Consider the following 9139-nt stretch of genomic DNA (forward strand, 5'->3'; position numbering starts at 1 on the left):
GTTGTGGAACGCTCAAGAGCACAACAAGACACGTAGGTGTCCTGGTCATCCACTGCGCCCTGCCCTGTCTCCAGCCGTCTCGACTCTTGTCCTGCCACTGGATACAGACAGGAACTGGGAAGAGAGAGTGAGGTTGATGTCGCGCAACTCTTTCTCACTTTAGTCCAATTCACGCGCAAGTCTCGACATCATATCATATCACATCATATCAAGTCCTGTGGCGATGGGCCAGCGACGAAGCAGCAGGTGTGGATACACTGGGAGCTGTAGCTGCGGACCTGCACACAGGTGGCTCAGGTATAATGGTCATTCCTCACTGACCGAAGCAGCAGTGGAGCTCGGCGTCTTCTTGAGCGACTGAGCAGCCCTATTCAGGATTGCACTGCTCACCTCTGTAGAATGAGGAGGGGGCTAGAAAAGGTGCCCTAAACATTGCCTGCTTCACCTTACCCTGGCCAGCATACCGTGGCTGGTGGGGATCCCACAAAAGCGGTTGAACAAAAACAAAACTTAGAGTGACACCGTTCACCATTGGCACATGGAATGTGTGCACGCTACTGGACAACATCACAGCAGAGAGACCGGAGAGAAGAACAGCACTTTTCGCCAGAGAGCTTGCACGCTACAAATTGACATTGCAGCCCTTAGCGAAACTCGCCTTGCTAATGAAGGACAGCTGTCCGAGTCAGGCAAATAGAAAGGAGCACAAACACTGCCAGCTTAAGTGCAAGAATGTAATAAGAAAAGCCAAAGAGGAGTTTGAAGAACGGCTAGCCAAAAACTCCAAAGGTAATAACAAAATGTTTTTTAAGTACATCAGAAGCAGGCAGCCTGCTAAACAACCGGTGGGGCCCCTTGATGATCGAAATACAAAAGGAGCACTTAAAGACGATAAAGTCATTGCGGAGAAACTAAATGGATTCTTTGCTTCAGTCTTCTCAGCTGAGGATGTTAGGGACATTCCCAAACCTGAGCCGGCTTCTGTAGGTGACAAATCTGAGGAACTGTCACAGATTGAAGTGTCACTAGAGGAGATTTTGGAATTAATTGATAAATTCAGCATTAACAAGTCACCAGGACCAGATGGCATTCACCCAAGAGTTCTGAAAGAACTCAAATGTGAAGTTGCAGAACTATTAACTAAGGTTTGTAACCTGACCTTTAAATTGGCTTTGATACCCAATGACTGAAAGTTAGCTAATGTAACGCCAATATTTAAAAAGGGCTCTAGAGGTGATCCCGGCAATTACAGACCGGTAAGTCTAACATCCGTACCGGCCAAATTAGTTGAAACAATACTTAAGAATAAAATTGTCAGACACATAAAAAAACATAAACTGTTGAGCAATAGTCAATATGGTTTCTGTAAAGGGAAATCGTGTCTTACTAATCTATTAGAGTTCTTTGAAGGGGTCAGCAAACAAGTGGACAAGGGGGATCCAGTGGACATAGTGTACTTAGATTTCCAGAAAGCCTTTGACAAGGTCTCTCACCAAAGGCTCTTACATAAATTAAGCTGTCATGGGATAAAAGGGAAGGTCCTTTCATGGATTGAGAACTGGTTAAAAGACAGGGAACAAAGGGTAGGAATTAGTGGTGAGTTCTCAGAATGAAGAGGGGTAACTAGTGGTGTTCCCCAAGGGTCGGTCCTAGGACCAATCCTATTCAATTTATTCATAAATGATCTGGAGAAAGGGGTAAACAGTGAGGTGGCAAAGTTTGCAGATGATACTAAACTACTCAAGATAGTTAAGACCAAAGCAGATTGTGAAGAACTTCAAAAAGATCTCACAAAACTGAGTGATTGGGCAACAAAATGGCAAATGAAATTTAATGTGGATAAATGTAAAGTAATGCACATTGGAAAAAATAACCCCATTTATACATACAATATGATGGGGGCTAATTTAGCTACAACAAGTCAGGAAAAAGATCTTGGCGTCATCGTGGATAGTTCTCTGAAAATGTCCACGCAGTGTGCAGAGGCGGTCAAAAAAGCAAACAAGATGTTAGGAATCATTAAAAAGGGGATAAAGAATAAGACTGAGAATATATTATTGCCCTTATATAAATCCATGGTACGCCCACATCTCGAATACTGTGTACAGATGTGGTCTCCTCACCTCAAAAAAGATATTCTAGCATGGAAAAGGTTCAGAAAAGGGCAACTAAAGTGATTAGGGGTTTGGAGAGGGTCCCGTATGAGGAAAGATTTAAGAGGCCAGGCCTCTTCAGCTTGGAAAAGAGGAGACTAAGGGGGGATATGATAGAGGTATATAAAATCATGAGTGATGTGGAGAAAGTGGATAAGGAAAAGTTATTTACTTATTCCCATAATACAAGAACTAGGGGTCACCAGATGAAATTAATGGGCAGCAGGTTTAAAACAAATAAAAGGAAGTTCTTCTTCACACAGCGCACAGTCAACTTGTGGAACTCCTTGCCTGAGGAGGTTGTGAAGGCTGGGGCTATAACCATGTTTAAAAGGGAACTGGATAAATTCGTGGTGGTTAAGTCCATTAATGGCTATTAGCCAGGAAGGGTAAAGAATAGTGTCTCTAGCCTCTGCTCATCACAGGATGGAGATGGATGGCAGAAAAGAGATCACTTGATCATTGCCTGTTAGCTTCACTCCCTCTGGGGCACCTGGCATTGGCCACTGTCGGTAGACAGATACTGGGCTTGATGGACCTTTGGTCTGACCCGGTACGGCTGTTCTTATGTTCTTATGCTTTACATTCTTCTGGAGTGGCTGCAGCAGTGATGAGCGTCACGAATCTGGAGTTGGCTTCGCCATCAAGAATCATCTTGTTCGGAAACTTGCCAGTCCCCCCCAAGGGTGTGAATGACAGACTCATGACAATGCAGCTTCCGCTTCAAAAAGGAAAACAAGCTACTTTGATCAGCACATACGCTCCCACAATGACCAACCCAGAGGATGTGAAGGATAAATTCTATGAAGAACTAGATGCTCTGCTATCATCAGTGCACCGCACAGACAAGCTGATCCTGCTTGGCGATTTTAACGCAAGGGTCAGATGCAATGCTGCAGCCTGGGAAGGCGTCATCGAGAAAAATGGAGTGGGAAAGTGTAACAGCAATGGCCTGTTACTGCTGAAAACTTGTGCAGCACATGACCTTCTGATCACCAGTACGGTCTTCCGCCTCCCTACCTGTAAGAGGACTTCGTGGATGCATCCCCGTTCCATGCACTGGCATCTGATCGACTATGTCATCATCAGGAGAAGGGACAGACAAGATGTCAGGGTTACAAAAGCTATGTGCGGCGCTGACTGCTGGATGGATCACAGGCTCATAGTATCCAAAATGAAGCTCCGTATCATGCCAAAGAGATGACCACAAGGCTATAAAGCTCTCAAAAGGATCAACGTGTCGAAGCTGAAGAACAGCCACATCACTGAAAATCTAGCGGAAGACCTAGAGAATGAGCTTGCCGATCTTCGTATTGAGGATGATGCTGAGAAAGACTGGGAGCGATTCTGCAACACTGTCCATACAGCTGCATCGAAGGTATTGGGGCCCTCCACAGACAAGCGGCAAGACTGGTTTGACAAAAATGATGCAGAAATTCAGGCCTTACTTGCTGATTAGCACCGCCTGCATTGTGCATATCAGAACGACCCATCCTCAGCGGCAAAGAAGACTGCCTTTATCAACGCTCGCAGAACAGTACAGAACCGACTGCGCAAAATGCAGGACTTGTGGCTGAGTGCCAAAGCAGATGAAATATAGATGTATGCAGACAGGAACGACTATAGGCAGTTCTATGAAGCCCTCAACACACTCTGTGGTTCACAGTCTTCTGGGAGCTTTCCCCTCCTGAACTCTGATGGCACTGTGCTCCTTACAGAGAAGACACAGATTCTCCAGAGATGGGCTGAACATTTTGAAGCAGTTCTCAGCTGCCCCTCAGTCATCAATGATGAGGCTATTGACAAGATGCCCCAGGTTGCAATCAATGACTCCATGGATGCTTCACCAGAAGAGGATGAAGTGAAGAAAGCCATCACCAGCTGTCAAGTGGCAAAGCCCCAAGGTCAGATGCCATACCAGCAGAGGTGTACAAAGTTGGTGGACCCGTGCTGCTAGGAAACTCACTGAGCTGTTTGTCCTTCTGGAAGCAGGGATCCATTCCACAGGAATTTAGAGATGCGTCCATCATGCATCTCTATAAGAGGAAGGGCAATCGCCAGGTATGCGACAATCACCTTGGAATCTCGCTGCTCTCTACAGCTGGGAAAGTTCTTGCATGGGTTCTGTTGAACCAATTGGTCACTCACCTGGAGCAGGGCTTACTGCCAGAATCACAGTGCGGCTTCTGCAAGGGACGTGGGACTATTGACATGATCTTCACTGCGCGTCAGCTACAGGAGAAATGTCAAGAGCAGAATCATGAACTCTGCCCAACTTTTGTGGATCTCACAAAAGCATTCGACTTTGTCAGTCGCCAGGGCCTGTGGAGGATCATGTCGAAATTCGGCTGTCCAGACAGATTTATACAAATGGTATGTCAGTTTCATCACGGTATGATGGCTCGTGTCCTGGATGACAGTGAAACATCTGAGGCCTTCCCAGTCACCAATGGCATCAAGCAAGGGTGTGTTTTAGCACCCGCTTTGTTCAGCATGATATTCTCTGCCACTCTGACTGATGCCTTTCAGCACTGCACTGAAGGAGTAGGCCTGAACTACAGAACTGAAGGGAAACTATTCAATCTGAGGCGACTGTGTGCCATCACCAAGGTGAAGGAAACTGTACTTCGAGACTTTCTCTTTGCCGATGATTGTGCTCTGAATGCTAGTACAGAGCCAGAAATGCAAGCTAGTATGGACAAGTTTTCATCTACATGCAACAACTTCGGTCTCACCATTAACATCAAGAAGACTGAGGTTATGCACCAGCCAGCTCCCCATGCTCCCTACTCAGAACCGTCCATCACTGTAAATGGACAGAGACTTCAGGCAGTGGACCACTTCACGTGCCTGGGCAGTACCCTTTCCCGAGCAGTGTCAATCAATGATGAAGTAAACTGCTGAATTGCTAAAGCCAGCTCTGCATTTGGCCGATTGCACTCCAATGTCTGGGAACGTGGAGAAATCAGCCTACCAACGAAGCTGAAGGTCTACTGAACAGCGGTGCTTCCAACTCTGCTGTACACCTGCAAGATGTGGACTGTCTATCGGAGTCATGCACGAAGGCTCAATCACTTCCACATTTTCTGTCTGCGAAAGCTTCTAAAAATCAGATGGCAGGACAAAGTGCCCGATACTGAAGTCTTACCAGAGCCAGTCTGCCGTCAGTTCATACACTGCTGATGAGAGCTCAGACCAGATGGGCCGGACATGTCGTGAGAATGTCAGACGAGCGCATTCCTAAACAGCTCTTCTATGGAGAACTCACCCAGGGAAAGCGCTCCCATGGAGGACAAAAGAAGCAGTTCAAGGACACGCTGAAGACTTCTCTGAAATCCCTCGCGATCAACACCATCACATGGGAACCCTCGCACTGAACCGTCCAGCCTGGTGCAGCCTCATTCACACAGGCCGTAATACCTCTGAGGCGAGGCGTACTGCTGAGGCTGAAAAAAGCATGAGCTGCGCAAGTCCAGAGCTGCCCGCACATCATCGACAGTGCCATCACATGTCTGCCCGACGTGTGACAGGATGTTCCATGCCCGAATCGGACTGATCAGTCATCTTCGGACGCACAGAGCCTGGTTATCAAATGAATGAGTTGTTGAGGTCTTCATCAACAACGATGGATGAATATCATCATCATTTGGTAAGGATGCATATTATTATAATTTTTGAAAAAATTGAGTACAAATTTTCTATTACAAATCCTCAATCTGTTTTATTTATTTCTATAAATATTCCCAGGCATTAGCTATCTAATTACATTCCCTCCCTGCTCTACTTTTAGGGGTAAGAAATGATAAAAAGCTTGTTCTTGTTTGACTGTCACATTTGTGTTATCAAATAGGGTTGTTTTTTAACTCACAGAAAGGAGGGGGGGATATTCTTCAGCAAAAATTATTTAAATTCATTTTCATTCCAGAGAACCACTCATTTGCCAATGTACTTATTGTAACACCAGAGAATTTATAATCATTGTGTATCTATGTTATTAGCACTTACATTGCCTACAGCATTTCGGTTAACAATAGGAAAAAACTTACCTTTCCTCTGAGTAAAAATTACTGCTTAAGGTTTATTTAAAAAATAATAAAATCAGGACCCTTCTGTTGCTTATAATCTTCTATTGAGCTGGATCTTCACGATTTTCATTAGCATTCTTAGCTCATACGGAGTATAGTCTTGGCTCAACGTAATGGGTGAAATGATAAAATAAATTAACTAAATGATTGAACAAATCCTCAATAACCTCAGAAGGAGGAGCACAGCCAGTGTGTTAAATGGTCTGGAAAGCAAATAAAGTTCTCTTTAAAAAATGTAGTTAAGTTTTTTGTTATGAAATGCATGCCGAGGTTTTACAGTCAAAGGGGCCAGATCCTCAGCAGCTGTTAATTGGCACCGCTCCATTGAATTCAGTGGCGTGCCTCTGAATTATCCCAGCAGAGGAATTGACCCAAGAAACAGTGACCTTATTTTAGGTAGCCAAGCTGACATTGACCTGGTTTTGTTTTAGACTTGGAGACTTTTGCCTTGAAACTCTCCCCTCAGCTGGGAAAGTCAGTTGTGAAGCCCTGAGGATGAAATAATGTGGAAATACCCTGTGGAATTTGACTGAAAGGATGGTGGTGGTGAACACAATAAGCCCAGAAATTTGCCATAATCATATGTGACTTCAGTCTGTGTTGTCTCCTTAGATGATGACTAATGATTCTCAGTCTCACAGAAGACATTAAAATACAATTACATTATGTTAGCTCAGCTCTCATGACTGCTAAATTACATAGTAGTAGGCATAATATCTTTCCAGAAGACACGTCTTGCTGCAGTAGATTCCATTCAAACTCCTCCTGATGCAAATGTCTGTGATATTTCAGCATCTATCATGGGGACAGAAACTTATTCATGCCTGTGTTTTCTAAGGCACCCAACCTGGCAGAAGATTTGCCACATGCATTTGCAGGTTGTTTTTTTAACTCTAATAAACTCTCTAATGAAATTCTAATCCTGATGTTCACTCATTAAGCTATCCCCCCATCCATCATGATAAAACTGATTATCAAGATGTTGTCCTTTGCTATTATCAATCTTGAGTGATTGGAGATGGATGCTCACTCGTTCTTAAGACTGACTCAAATGATTTCTGCTATTTATCTTGAACTCCAATTATTTACTGTTTTAACTTGTAACGTTCTGCTGCCTGTTTGACTGAACTTTAACAACTATGAGGTCTTGACAACACAACTGTCCTTTCAAAGACTTCAGACATATTACAAAATAATATTCCTTGGACTTTGCTACAGACGCTTCCTAATTCTCTCTCACACACAGGCTGTACGGTATACACAAAGCACATGCACTGTACATGCAAATTCTCAGGTTTTCTTGTTAGAAAAAACTCTGGGAAATGTGACTCAGGAATAGTGAACCTAAAGGACAGGAAGTACTGTACATCATGAAAGACTGATTTCCCCAACCTTCGTCAGGTAGTAACAGATCTTAGGTCAGACCCCGGGGAAATTCCAGTGTAAAGGAAAATAAAGTAATGCCTATGTTCTGCCAGGAATATCATCTGAAACAAAACAATCTGTCTCTTAAATGACAAGGGTCAGTGCAGGAGGCTAAAGCAACCGGGTTTTAGATTGTTGAAAATGTTTATTGTCACAAAGATTTGTAGATGTGGTCTTTGTTGGCTAATTCAATTGAAAATGAATATAATATTTTAGTTGTATCCCCATACTTCAGTCAGATCCAGCGTCCACATGTGGGACTAGGACAGGAACAATAGAGTAGAAAATCTAATGGTGTGGGACTCATTTATCTATCATGCAATAACGTATGCTGGAAATGAGAGGTAAGAACAGGTAAGTGAGGGAGACAGAAGTAAACGACTCTCTAATTTGAGGGACACATGCTCATGCATGTTTCCTGGTTTCTGAACCCAGGCAGATGTAACCTCTGTGACTGAACTAGCCCCGGGAGCTGTGAGAGAGAGGTAGCCAAAGGAAATCAGTGGGATGTAAATCGGGCTGAATTTGTCTCTGTATAGATAAAGCCCCCTGGGATGCTCTGTGAAGGGAGCTATGTCTGGTGCTTTCATTAGAATTTGTACATCTGAGACAGGCGAACCTGGAGTTAAAGTCTATGGGCCAGATCCTCAGCTGGTATAAAGTGGTGGGACTCCATTTATGTTAGCTGAGGATCTGGGCCTCTGGTATCTGAAATTATTACCAGCCCTTTGTTTACGAGGCTTTGGAGGAGAATGTACCCAGTTAGATATCACACACTACACGGGGCTCTGAACTACCTCGCAGCCTCCACTGCTCTACACCAGGGAGCAATGCCCCCACTGGAAACTCCATTTCAAAGGAGGGTTGCATGGCACAAGGTGCACAAACTCCATTCTCCTTGCACGTGGTGGGGGGCATTCTGGGAGGTATTTGTGGGGAAAGGTGTTTGGGTAGGGTGCTTGGGAGATGCATTGATTCAATTCCTCTCATATACAGCCTCACCAGTGTCACCACCATCTCCTTGCAGAACCCAAAAGGGGAGATGATGGTGCTAACAATGGCTGCTTTTGCAGAGGAGGAATCCCCCTTGGGGTGCAGCTGCTAGCAATGGATGGGGGATCAAATTACCCCCTCATCAACTGCATGACTTAAGCCCAGTCTATAGAAATGAGAGGAGACTGCACCCTAGATCACACAGTAAAATCTTAGCTGGTCATTTCCACTCCAGTCAGAGCATCTCCTTCAGCCTGTGTCTTCAGTTCCCAACATCCGTGAGCTATAAAGTACCTTGCCATATGATAGGAGAACAGTGCATCATTTCTTCCACATTATCACGATTCCTTTTTCATAAAGGAGCCCCTCTGAGTTTATTCATTCTCTCAACAAAGCTCATAGAGAGAACAGGAAATGAGGCATATTGAGCCCATTAGTTTGACAAACACCGGCACAAAAAACCTACAGTCCTTTGCAGTCTGA

At 44.5% G+C, this 9139-nt stretch overlaps 1 pseudogene; it reads left to right on the forward strand.

Moving 5' to 3' along the window:
- Nucleotides 1–223: 223 nt before the first annotated feature.
- Nucleotides 224–4760, forward strand: LOC127053724 (craniofacial development protein 2-like; annotated as a pseudogene).
- The last annotated feature ends 4379 nt before the right edge of the window (nucleotides 4761–9139 follow it).

Source organism: Gopherus flavomarginatus, chromosome 6 (assembly GCF_025201925.1).
Source record: "Gopherus flavomarginatus isolate rGopFla2 chromosome 6, rGopFla2.mat.asm, whole genome shotgun sequence".
NCBI lineage: Eukaryota > Metazoa > Chordata > Testudines > Testudinidae > Gopherus > Gopherus flavomarginatus.